This window comes from Aethalodelphis obliquidens, unplaced genomic scaffold (assembly GCF_003676395.1).
Source record: "Aethalodelphis obliquidens isolate GAN/ISIS:26980383/991018 unplaced genomic scaffold, ASM367639v1 scaffold21, whole genome shotgun sequence".
Lineage (NCBI taxonomy): Eukaryota > Metazoa > Chordata > Mammalia > Artiodactyla > Delphinidae > Aethalodelphis > Aethalodelphis obliquidens.
In genome coordinates, this window is record NW_020837965.1 from 10,105,957 (window position 1) to 10,118,290 (window position 12,334).

Genomic DNA, 12,334 nt, shown 5'->3' on the forward strand with positions numbered 1-12,334 from the left:
ATAGAATATTTTCTTTTTCTTTTACAGATTATTCCCTTGGTGTCGAGTCTCAATAATTTCAATTTTTAATATCATTTTTAAAATAAACATCATTTATTTTTTACAAGTTTTTTTAAAGATCATTTCTTCCTAAATTTCAGCACATGTAAGAATCACCTCTTAAAAGACTGACTCCTGGGATCTACTCCTAGAAATTCTGATTCAGTAGGTCTGTGATGGGCACTGAAGATATGCATCTCTAACAAGTAGCCAGGTGATGGTGATGCCTTTGGATTACAGACACATTTTGACTATCAGGGAAAACTTAATTTCTGGTCTTTCAGGTTTCATCAGAGACCATGAAATGGGAAAGTTAAGACTTCAAATGACATAGACCCAAACAAACAAAACATTCTTACATTTGTTAATAAATGAATTTTACGCAAACAAAACATTCTGTTTGGAAACTCTCTCATCTGTAAGGATCACCTAAGAGAGAGATCATGAGGGGGCCCTTATCAGTGACAGTGAAGTTAGGAAATAACATAACTTTAAAAGTTTAAGTGAAGAGATGGTTGGTGAAGATATATTGGCCTTAATATCTTGACTTTTATGGAAAAGTTTGAAGTTAAGCAACTTGTGTGATATCAGAGGCTTTATGAACCCTAATACTAAAGGTGGGAGATTTGTGTTGCTTATCTCTAAATACTTACATTATAGAAACTAAATATATTGATCAAAAAAAACCACAAAAAATATACTTCAAGAATTAAGAGTTCTCTTGTCCAATGGTTTCCATTTTTCAAAGCAAAATTTTATAATTTCATATGCATGCTGCAGATCTTTTACTCTCTCACCATTTCCCTGAGAATCATTTTCAAATGTGCCAATGTGGCCTTTGCAGCCTTGTTTTAGCTTACCTTTGATTAATTCCTAGGTTTATCTCTCCTATGTCTCATTCTAGAACATAAACTCTAGCCAGTTCTTGAAATTTCCCAAATATCTCTGCAAAGCCTTTGCAGAGTCATTTTCTGTCTTTGAAGTGCACTTGCCTTCAATAAGTTGGTATTTTCTTACATACCACTTTCCTTGAATGCCCTGCTTCCCTACTGGCTGAGTGAGATGCCCCTTTTATGCTCCCAGACCACCACACACTGGTTCCCACAAATCTGTTTTTATCTCTGCCACCAGGAATCTTATTTACCTCTTCATATTTTAGATGTAAGGAGGGAAGAATCAATATCTACATTATTCATCATTGTATCTCCACCCCATAGCACAGGACATAATGAAAAAATGGTGCTTAATATTTATTGCATGAATACATGAATTAATGAAACAGCATATGATTATTAACTGCCACTGCCTTCTTTCTAAATAAAATTTGTTAAGAAATAACTTCTTACCAAGGTCACTTGTGGGCCTAAAGTAGAAGGTCAGGAAGTCCAAATAAATCAAATTCTGTGTTTTCTTTTTTTTCTTGTCTTTGTTTAACTTTATTGAAGTATAGTTGATTTACAATGTTGTGTTAATTTCTTCTGTACAGCAAAGTGACTCAGTTATTTATATGTATGCACACACACACACATATATATATACACATATATATGTATATATACATATATACTCTTTTTCATATTCTTTTCCATTATGGTTTGTCACAGAATATTAAATATACTTCCCTGTGCTATACAATATGACCTTGTTTTTTATCCACCCTATATATAATTGTTTGCCTCTGCTAATCTTAAACCCCCATTCCTTCCCTCTCCTACCACCCCTCCTGCTTGGCAACCACAAGTCTGTTCTCTATATCTGTGAGTCTTTTTTTGCTTCATAGATATGTTGATTCGTATCATAGTTTAGATTCCACCTATAAGGGATGTATGGTATTTCTCTTTCTCTTTCTGACTTACTTTGCTTAGGATGATAATCTCTAGGTCCACCCATGTTGCTGCAAGTGGCATTATTTCATTATTTTTGATGGCTGAGTAATATTCCATATATATATCACTTCTTCTTTATCCATTCATCTGTCGATGGAAATTTCCGTTGTTTCCATGTCTTGATGTCTTGGCTATTGTAAATAGTGCTGCTATGAATATAGGGGTGTGCGTATCTTTTCAAATTATGGTTTTGTCTGGGCATATGCCCAGGAGTGGGATTGCTGGATCACATAGCAACTCTATTTTTAGTTTTTTTGAGGAACCTCCATACTGTTTTCCACAGTGGCTGCACCAATTTACATTTCCACCAACAGTGTAAGAGGGTTCCCTTTTCTCCACACCCTCTCCAGCATTTGTTATTTGTAGACTTTTTAATGGTGGCCACTCTGACTGGTGTGAAGTGGTACCTCATTGTAGTTTAGATTTGCATTTCTTTAATAATTAGTGATGTTGAGCATCTTTTCATGTACCTATTGGCCATCTGTATGTCTTCTTTGGAGAAATGTCTATTTAGGTCTTCTGCTTATTTTTCAATTGAGTTGTTTGTTTTTGCTGCTGTTGTTGTTGTTGACTTGTATGAGCTGTTTGTATATTCTGGAAATTTAAGTCCCTGTCAGTCACATCATTTGCAAATATTTTCTCCTATTCCATAGGTTGTCTTTTTGTTTTGTTTATGGTTTCCTTTGCTGTGCAAAAGCTTATAAGTTTGATTAGGTCCCATTTGTTTTACTGCCTTGGGAGACTAACCTAGGAAAACATTGGTATGATTTATGTCAGAGAACGCTCTATGTTTTCTGTTCCCTGTTCCTCCTACCTAGTCACATTTTTATTTCTGTGAAGTTATCTCAAAAGGATATACCTTACCAGACTATATAAATTTAGTCTGGAAAAACAGAAAAGAATAATAGTTAATCTTTCCTATATAAAGGCAAAAGAGTATTACATCAGTTTTTCTCTGAATTTGATGAGGGAAAAGAAGAGGTGCTGTATGTTAATTGAAGTTATATTTTTGCATATTATCAACTTATCACCCTATTGAATTGCCTCTTGGGTTCATATAGGATCCACCCAAATTGCCATTTTGTTCACAACTACCGTATCTCATCCAGCAAAATTTTGGCAACAAGCCCATTACCCAGATTTGCCTTCTCATAATATGGGGCATGGAAATATCAGCTAACATTTCTTTAGTGTTTATTACATGCTTTCTGTTAGATGCTTTATAGCCTTTATATCAGTGAATCCTCCCAATTCTAAGTATTGGTTGGAATGGAGAAAACAGAGATTTAGAATGGATTAACAGATGTTTCCAAGGCCACACATCTGGTAAGGAGTGAAGCAGAAATTCATGCATAAATGTAACTCTATTCCTCATGCTCTCTTTGAAACATTATGTTACATCACAATTACTTTTGAATTTTAAAAACCCACGTAGGTGAAGGTTAACACTTTTTATAAAGTTAAAGTCTTCAAAAATGTACATTAAAAGCTTTAGAAAAAATGATGGTATGACATACCTTGGTAGTTCAGTGAGAAAAATATGTTCTTAAAAAAAAGAAAAGAAGAAGAAGAAACATGGACAAAGGCAAAAGGATGTGGTGGGTGGGATTAAATCACATAACAATCTTCTGCCTCTTGACAATGTAAATGATTCACATGCTAAGCCTTTCTTTCATTTGTGTCACTGTAGACACTAACCAATGGGTATTTGTTGACAATTAGCTCTCAGTCTGTTTGGTGTCACTATGTGCACACAACACATTTTAGACATTGGAATCTCAACATGTCATTAATGATTAAGAATTCTGGGTGTTAGAAAGAAATCCCAGAAAAAAAATAATTTACAAAATATTTTAGTCATGTTATTTCAAATGTGTCTAAAAAAACCTTCAATATATTTCCAGCATCTTTTTGAGAAGTGCTGACAGGTGTCCTTATTATTGAAGAAACTGTGGTGTTTCCAAAGATCTTTATCTAAGTAATAGTTTTAGAATATATGTATATTGCAAATTATCCTTTTAGAATTCAAACTTATTACAATCATAGTACCAACACAGAAGTTAGATAATTTTTATGACAAAGCTCTGATCTATGAGAAATCAAAGGCCACATGTTCTTTTATTCTTTGAATTTTCTATAATAAGAAACAGTCCCTGTCAGTCTTTGTTTAGTTTGCTGAATAATATTCAATAAAAATAGAAAACAATTTATAATTTTAAGGGTAAATAATAGGATGGAATTTAATATGAAATAAAAAAGAAACTAAAATTAATCATGCAAGTTTTTCTGTAAAAGTCTTTACTTATTTCCAAGAGAAATACAATTTAAATTTCAATTAGCTGTGTTTTTTTGTAAGGTGAAAGCAATATAAGACAATTCCTTGAGAATAATTTCCAGAAAAATAATACTTAAAATGTTAAAACTTCCTCAGTGAAATTTACCAAGCAACTGACTACAACAAAATGCTTTTTACAGTATCATGATCAACTATAGAAAAAAATTACTCTATTTTAATATACAGAACTATAGAATAAATAAAATGTTATTTCCATATTATTGATTTTGCTATGAGCAGAAAAATGTCTACAAATCTTATTAATTCTTAATCTGAAAACCTCTGAGAAATACTCCACAGTTTTTAGAAGTCATTGAAAAAACAGAATGTAGGTTGTCTTTTATTTCTTGTATATGTCTCATCTTTGTTCCCAAGCATGTTGCACTCAGTAGGTGCTTCATAAAAGACTTAATATTGCAGAGGAGAAGTTGGGCTAACACAAAGACTGGCATCTGTAGATATTTTCCAGATAAAGTTAAAGGGCCAGTGAAGGTCATGACATTTTGAAAACATTTCAAGATGAAGGAATTTTTTCTTAAGAAAAAAAAAAAATCTATTGTATAATCACTTCCAAAATGATCATCTCCTTCACAAGGAAATTTTTTATCCTTCTTTGAAACTCCCATTCCAAATTCAATGAAAGTTGTACTTAAATGTTTCTATGAAATTTCTCCTGGTTTTCGTCAAAATAAAATTTTCCCACTAAGTCAATCTGTGGCATTCCAGGGAACGAACAGGGAGAAGATGCCATTCTTATTCTCTATCAAACTCCTTTTTCAATTCCTAATTTGAAGCACTGGATCTGAATATATTTGGCGACAACTCTCAAAACATGAAATTTGTTGGCTGAGAAGTAATGTTATCTATTCCAGCTTAACTACAAACACAAGAACATTTTTTTGTGTGGCAGCAGTGATTGGAATAAAAAAATTGGAGGTCAATTTGTCTTTATTCCAGATTATACAGCTCAGCATTTGTAATATGCAAACAACACACCATAATGAACTGTAGGTTTCCTGTTTGTAATTTCCCACAGTAACAATTACCATCAGTGCAGTGGTACTCTTAGTGGATTATTTTGGGGCTATTTTAGAGCCAGTCCTTGAGAAACATCTGCTGAATTTGAACTTCACTACCTAAACCATACCACTTCTAATAATACTTCATAATAACGAATATTAATATGAATAATTCCAGTATACACTTTTGAGCACTTACTATATGCAGGCACTGTGATAAGCATTTTGCATGTTACACAATTATTCCACGAGTTAGTTACATTAATATCCCTATTTGAAGGATATAGGACCTGAGGCTACAAAGGTAAACTGACTTGTCATTTACAGGGATGGTCATGTTGATAGTTTGTGGCAGAGTTGGGAATACAGTTTAAGTGTTTCTGGCATTTATGGTCTATATACATGTGATTGCCTCACTTGTCCTGAGAGCCCCCTCCTCTGATTTTCTTTGGTATTTATGGGCAAACAGCTTACATGATGCTTAATCACAAACTGCTTGCAGTATTAGTTTTCTTTTTTATCCAATATTTTCTTATATACATATGTGTATATGTATATATATATATACATACAATATAATAGATACTATGATACAATAAAATAGATAATATAAGCAAGATGCCAGATAAATAATACTGAAAACAATTGCTACATTTCTTAGAATATAGACTAATAACAATGAGAGGACAAGGAAAGGTAGGCAACTAAGGTTTAAGGATTATGACTTGATATCATATACCATGTGCTTCATTATATAAACAGTAGTAAAAAGGCATCATTTCTTTTGCTATCAAGAACCCCATCTCCCTCCTAAATGCACCATTATTTCCTTTGGAGAAGTTATCTTTCCTTGGTTGGCCTGCTTTCCTAGTGAGAGTTAGTAGAAGCAACTGAATCTTCCTCCTCCACACCTTCCACAGAGTCAATTGTCTGAGACTTTATATCTTGAATGTTATTTGCAAAAGCCAGTAAGCCAGAATCGACACAGCCTGTCCTGCTGCTTCCCAGTCCTTCAGAGCTCAGAGATCAGATCTTAGTGTCTTCCATCTTCAAGCCTGCTTTTCCAGCCTCCCAGTGACCCTCTGGAATGCTAACTTTTCAAGAACTTCCCCCGTGTTTAAGTCAGCCACAGTGAAGCCAGAACTCCCTGGCATGACCATGCTAGTTGTGTGCCTCAGGCTCTCCTCCTGATTGGTTGGGTCTTGAGTCACAGATAGACACTGATAGGTAGAGGATACCTACTGATAGAGAATGTGACCATCACTCCTAGTCAAAAGCTTGCTGTTAACTGGGGAGAGGGGGAGAAAAAGAACCAGATGAGGCACATCTGGAGAAAAAGAACCAGATGAGGCACAGTAAAAGGGCTTCTTAAATTTTCTTATGAGCTCAGATTTTTTTTAAAGGCATGTAAGAATTAGAAAGAGACGTAGTTGGGAGTCAAACAGGTACTTTAAAGCAGTTGAGTTAGTCTAATTCTTACATGTCATTGAAAAATTTGAGCTTAGGAATCAGAGGATCTGTGCTCAAGGTAAAGAACTGTCACTTATTCCAGGACAGGAAATTGGCAAGTCTTACTACCACATGATTGCACTTCATAAACTATACAATGAGGGGTAGACCTACCTTTTATCTAAGAGTCTAGTAGCTTTATTATTCATTGTTAAATATAACTTAAAGGAATCAAAATAATATGTTTGTACCAATTGAAGATAAATGAATGTATATTCATGAAATATGTTAGTTATTTTTAAAAAGAAATACTTATATGTCTTCATTATACTTATATTCTTCATTGTACTTATTCAACTAAGAAACACATTTTAATGCAATATACACTTTAATGCAATATAAAATGAGCACACTCATTTGTACCACAAATATTCCCCAGACCAATAATGAATGTTTGTCACTAAGAGTTCCAAATGACTTTCATTGATAACAACATTTTATTTTGAGGTGCTTTAAATAGTCCCCTATTGACAGATCACAACTTCTGTTTCTTAGCAACCTTTAATTTGTTGTAATGAAACATCTGATTCATGCTAAAGAATTTAAATTACACATATACAAGTTGTTTCTGCTGGAGAGTGAAAAGAGAAATGTTAATTCAGGTTTTGTCTAATGATAACATATTCTGAAACAGTATGGTCTCAGTTGAGAGTTTTTCCCTGAAAATTTCTTAATTAGTTTTGATTTGTTTTAGAAGTAGAAAAATCACACAAATTCCACAAAAATAATTGTTTTAATAGCTCACAGTCTGTTACTATAGATCACTTAATAAGATAATTTGTAGGGAAGTTCACAGTTAATCAGCCTTTAAAGGAAAGCCAAAGTATACTGCACATACCAAGAAACTGCCAAGACTCCACCAGTGTTGGTTAAATTCCAGATGCCTGATGCAAGGTCATAGTGATCACTGCAGCAACACACACTTCTAAGGGATCATTTGACTCCACTAAAAGTCAGTTTTCAAAGATTTATATTTGAAACTAAATGATGTATCTTTATTCACAGAGGAACACTTTCTGCAAGCTATTAGGTGAATCTTCTATTTAACAATTATATCTTTGGAAGGTGTACTATTATCTATGGGAAAATATAGGAAATCAATTCAATTAAATCATTATATTCAATAACTATTTATTAAGGCTTATTTTGTACTGGTTACAAAAGAGACTCAAAGATGCTATACTGTGTTCCTGTATTCAGTGAGCCTATTTTTTTCTGAGGACCATATAGGGTCATAAATACCTTAATGAGCTAAAGAAGGGAATGGTTAATGTGAACTGGCAAATTAAGAAAAAGCTTCATGGATAAGGGACTCATGGAGGTATATTTTGAAAGGATAGAAATGCCATAAGAAAAGACCAAATATAAGAAGAGAAATCGATAAAAGCACAAATACATAAAAACTTGTGCTTACCAGGGATGCAAGGTAGGTCTCAGATCATGAATGACAGAATTAGATGAGCTAATTTTAATAAAATTAATTTTAGATCACAAAAGAACTAAAGTGCATCTCTTAAAAAAGGCACTAGATCTTTGTATTTGTAGAAGTTTACTTTAGAGAAGGAGAGTTCAATTTGCTGAAGGTCTTTAAGCTTTTTAACCTAGCTGGTGAAATAGAGTGTTTAGGAGATTTGTTAACCCTCAAAAATTGCATGCAAAATTTTGTGTTTGAATTTTTCTACTTGGTCTGTGACTCCTCAAAATTGTAAATATTGCTGTAAGATCATCCAGAACCCATAAATGGGGAAATAGTTTTCCAATTTCAGTAAATTAAATGTCCATCAAGTTACTTGCTAAAATCAGAAATCTGAGAGTAAATCTTGACACTATGTTATAAATCACTATTCTATTTCCAAAATATGAAATCTTTATCTGTCTATCTCTACCAATATCCTTTTTACTTAAATCACCATTTTCTTCTCACCTGGGTTAATTCAATTATCTCTTTAAAGGCTTTATCTCCTAATTATCTTTTCTCCATTTTCAGTGTAATTTTTAAGAATATAAATCAGCTCTGAGCTCTTTCTTAAAAATCGTTCAGTGTTATTCTTTGAATTACAATGCAATTCAAATTCTGCAAAAGGGACTACCTACCAATCCCTCCTCTCACCACTCTCCTCCTGTCTATGCTCCAGCTATACCAATAATCTGAGATTTTTCTTCATTTCCCCAAACACAGACAGCTTATTATCAATGCAGGGCCTTTGATACCTTCCACCACTAGCACTTTTCCTGGCTTTAATGTTACTTGCTCAGAGCCTCTACCCCAAACAAAAGTCTAAATTACCTCTTGTTATGAATCAGAGCACCTGGTTACTTATCTTTATATTATACATTAGAGAATCTACCATCGCTGTGTTTGTTTCGCCTAAGGGGAGACTAGGTAGGACCAGGGCATAAGCTAAACTGAGTCATATCTCATTCATCATCATATACACAACATCTAGAATGATGTCAACCAGCTACTTGATGCTCAAAATGTGTGCTTGAAACAATTAAAAAATTTACCTTCCCCCAATTTCTCCGCTTATACTTTAAAGGTAATGCACATTAGAAGACCACATCATCCAATTGTATTTCCTCAAAAAAAAGGCAAAATATTTTATATTAGTAAGATTTGAGCAGCCAACTTTAGGCAAATAGTAGTCAGAGGGGTAAAGCAGGTTAAAAATTCTGGGATTTTCACCAATGTGTGTGGTAGATCAAATAAGAGATGTCCCCAAATGTTCTTGACCTAATTCCTGAAATCTGTGAATTTTATGGCAAAAGAGATTTTGAAGATGTGGCTAAGGGGAGGGACCTTGAGATGGGGAGATTATCCTGTATTATTATTCAGATGCACCCAATGTGATCAAAAAGGACTTAAAAATGGAGGCAGAGGGAAATGTGACCTCAGAAGAATGGTCAGAGGGAGATGCAACATTGCTGGTTTTAAAGGTGGAGAAAGGGACCATGAGCCTCTAAAAAGTGGAAAAGGCAAGGAAACAGATTCTCTTCTAAAACCTCAAGATAGGAATGCAGACCCACCGACATCTTGATTTGAGCCCAGTGAAACCTGCATCTGACTTCTACCCACCATAATTGTATGATAAAAAAAATTGTAATTTTAAGCTTTTAAGTGTGTGGTAGGTTTGTTACAGTAGCAACAGAAAATAAAGACAATGCCTTTAATTAAATGCATTCTGGGCAGTCCTTTACTATTATATACAGTGGTTCCCGAAACTCTTTTCAGTCTCTAAGTGTAAAAGTATCCAATTGGGCATATATCCTTCTAAAGATCTAGCAAGTCTTGCTTTTTTTTTTAAAGATAGTGTGACAAGTCACACCAATGGCCCTAATTGTTCACACTCAGTTAATTCCAAAACAAATAAAACGAGTTAGTATCTCATTAGCTGATTGCTACCCATTATGCCTACCTATCAGCAGTTAGCTTTCAGGTTAAATTATAACTGTTTAAAAGGGAGAGAGTTATCAGCTGAAATTCTGAGCACCTGTCACTTTTCAGAGGAACTGCACCTTATCAACAAACTACTCTCCTCAAGAGCGACACCCAAGCATTTGGCCATAGAACTGTCTCTATTTTGGAAAAAGTGAACCATCTGGGTCTAAGGCAGAGAGGATCTTGACAATTAGTTTGCTTTATTTTCCTTACTTTGTTCTCTTTTTTTTTGAAAACTAACTTTCTCTCCTTTGATTTGCTATACCTGACAGAATAAACTTCAATGGAAAAAAATCATACATGTCTATTTCCCTACCATTTTTTGGAGGGGGAATCTTCTGAGTTCTCTCAAAGATATTTCCTCCATGGTAAAAGAGCATAGAATATAGATCATAATTTACTTCACTGAAAGAGATATTTCACTGAAGTTTCCCTCTCAACCCCCCTTTTCTAAGTACTAAATTCTTTATGGCACCTTTCCTCTTAAGCCCCTGCTAGCCATTCAACACAGTCAGTGCTTCTGTAAGATGAAATTCTACGGTCTGAATTAAAAGGGGCTTTGGGGAACTTACCTAAACCTCACAAGGGCTTCTAAAACTTTTTCATTCAATTACATCCAGTGGGGGAGACAATTCTAAAGCCACAGCCCCATCCTGATATTTCTGTACTTACATTTACCTTAAAAATTCATGAGGGCTTCCCTGGTGGCACCGTGGTTGGGAGTCCGCCTGCCAATGCAGGGGACATGGGTTCGTGCCCCGGTCCGGGAAGATCCCACATGCCGCGGAGCGGCTGGGCCCGTGAGCCATGGCCACTGAGCCTGCGCATCTGGAGCCTGTGCTCCGCAACGGGAGAGGCCACAAAGGTGAGAGGCCCGCGTACCGCAAAAAATAAAAAAAATAAAAAAAAAATTCATGAAAACTTTGGCTTTTCTGCCAGTATATATTTGTGTCTACTTCAGTATATATTTGTGTCTACCTCCGTTCCCTCCAAAATTTTATGTCTAATAGCTTCGAAGAACATACACTACACATTTATCCATTTCTTAATTTATTACTGAATTAATCGATTTGAGAAATTTTCTTATATTAGTATGTGTCATTAACTCTCACAGGTAGTATGCATAAATGAGTCAATTGTGTAAATCTGGCCCAAAAATATAATTAGAAGACAATCTGAAACATGTCATGGTGTTAAAAAGGAAGAACACTTAGGGCTAAATCACTCTATATCTTCATGGGGCTCAGATTTAAATGTAAATAATTTTCAGGAGGGTAGCATACAATGTATGTGGATACTATGTATAGGTCTATGTAGAGTATAATGTATAGTACTATGGCTGCAATTTTCAGAATTAGCACTGAAGCAATGAGACTCAGAAAAAATTTGAACAGGACGTTGAGGATGGAAAGGAGTGCCTAGCAGACATTCAGGGAGTGGGGTTGGCAGTTCTGGCCCTTGAAAGTGAAGAAGCCATTTTAGTTCCCAAGGTTAAGCACCGGGGGATATGCTGACCTGCTGCAGAGCAGTGTTCTCACACTTCTAGTAGTGTATCAGAAGTGCCTGGAGGCTTTGTTCTTGGCCTCCATCCCCAGAATTTCTGATTCAGTAGATCTCAGGCGGGGCTGAAAATGTGCATTTCTAATGAGTTCCTAGGTGATGCTGATGTTGCTTTTTCAGAGACAAGACTTTGAGAACCACTGAGCTAGACGAACTCAGCAGACAAATTTGGTCAGGTTCATTTTTTGGTTTTTAACTATGAATTTGAGAGCTCCCAGGAGGGAAAAACCAGATGTAGTACTGACAGATAAAATACTGCTTTTCTAATCAAAGGTATAGATTTGTGTCACATTAAGTGGAATGAAATGACCCTTTCAGATACATATAAGTATTAGTAACATATATGCAGGGTTAAAATAATAATAGAGAAGCTGTTTAATCATTTTTAAATAGTTATTTTTAACAATGTTGAAATATTTTACTTAATGTTTGATGCCTATAACATTTCAAATTACTAAATGCATAAGTAAGGCACTCTATTTCCTAGTCTTTTTCGGAAATGATATTAGCAATTTATTCTTTTAGCAGTCTTGTTTAAAAAATTGTA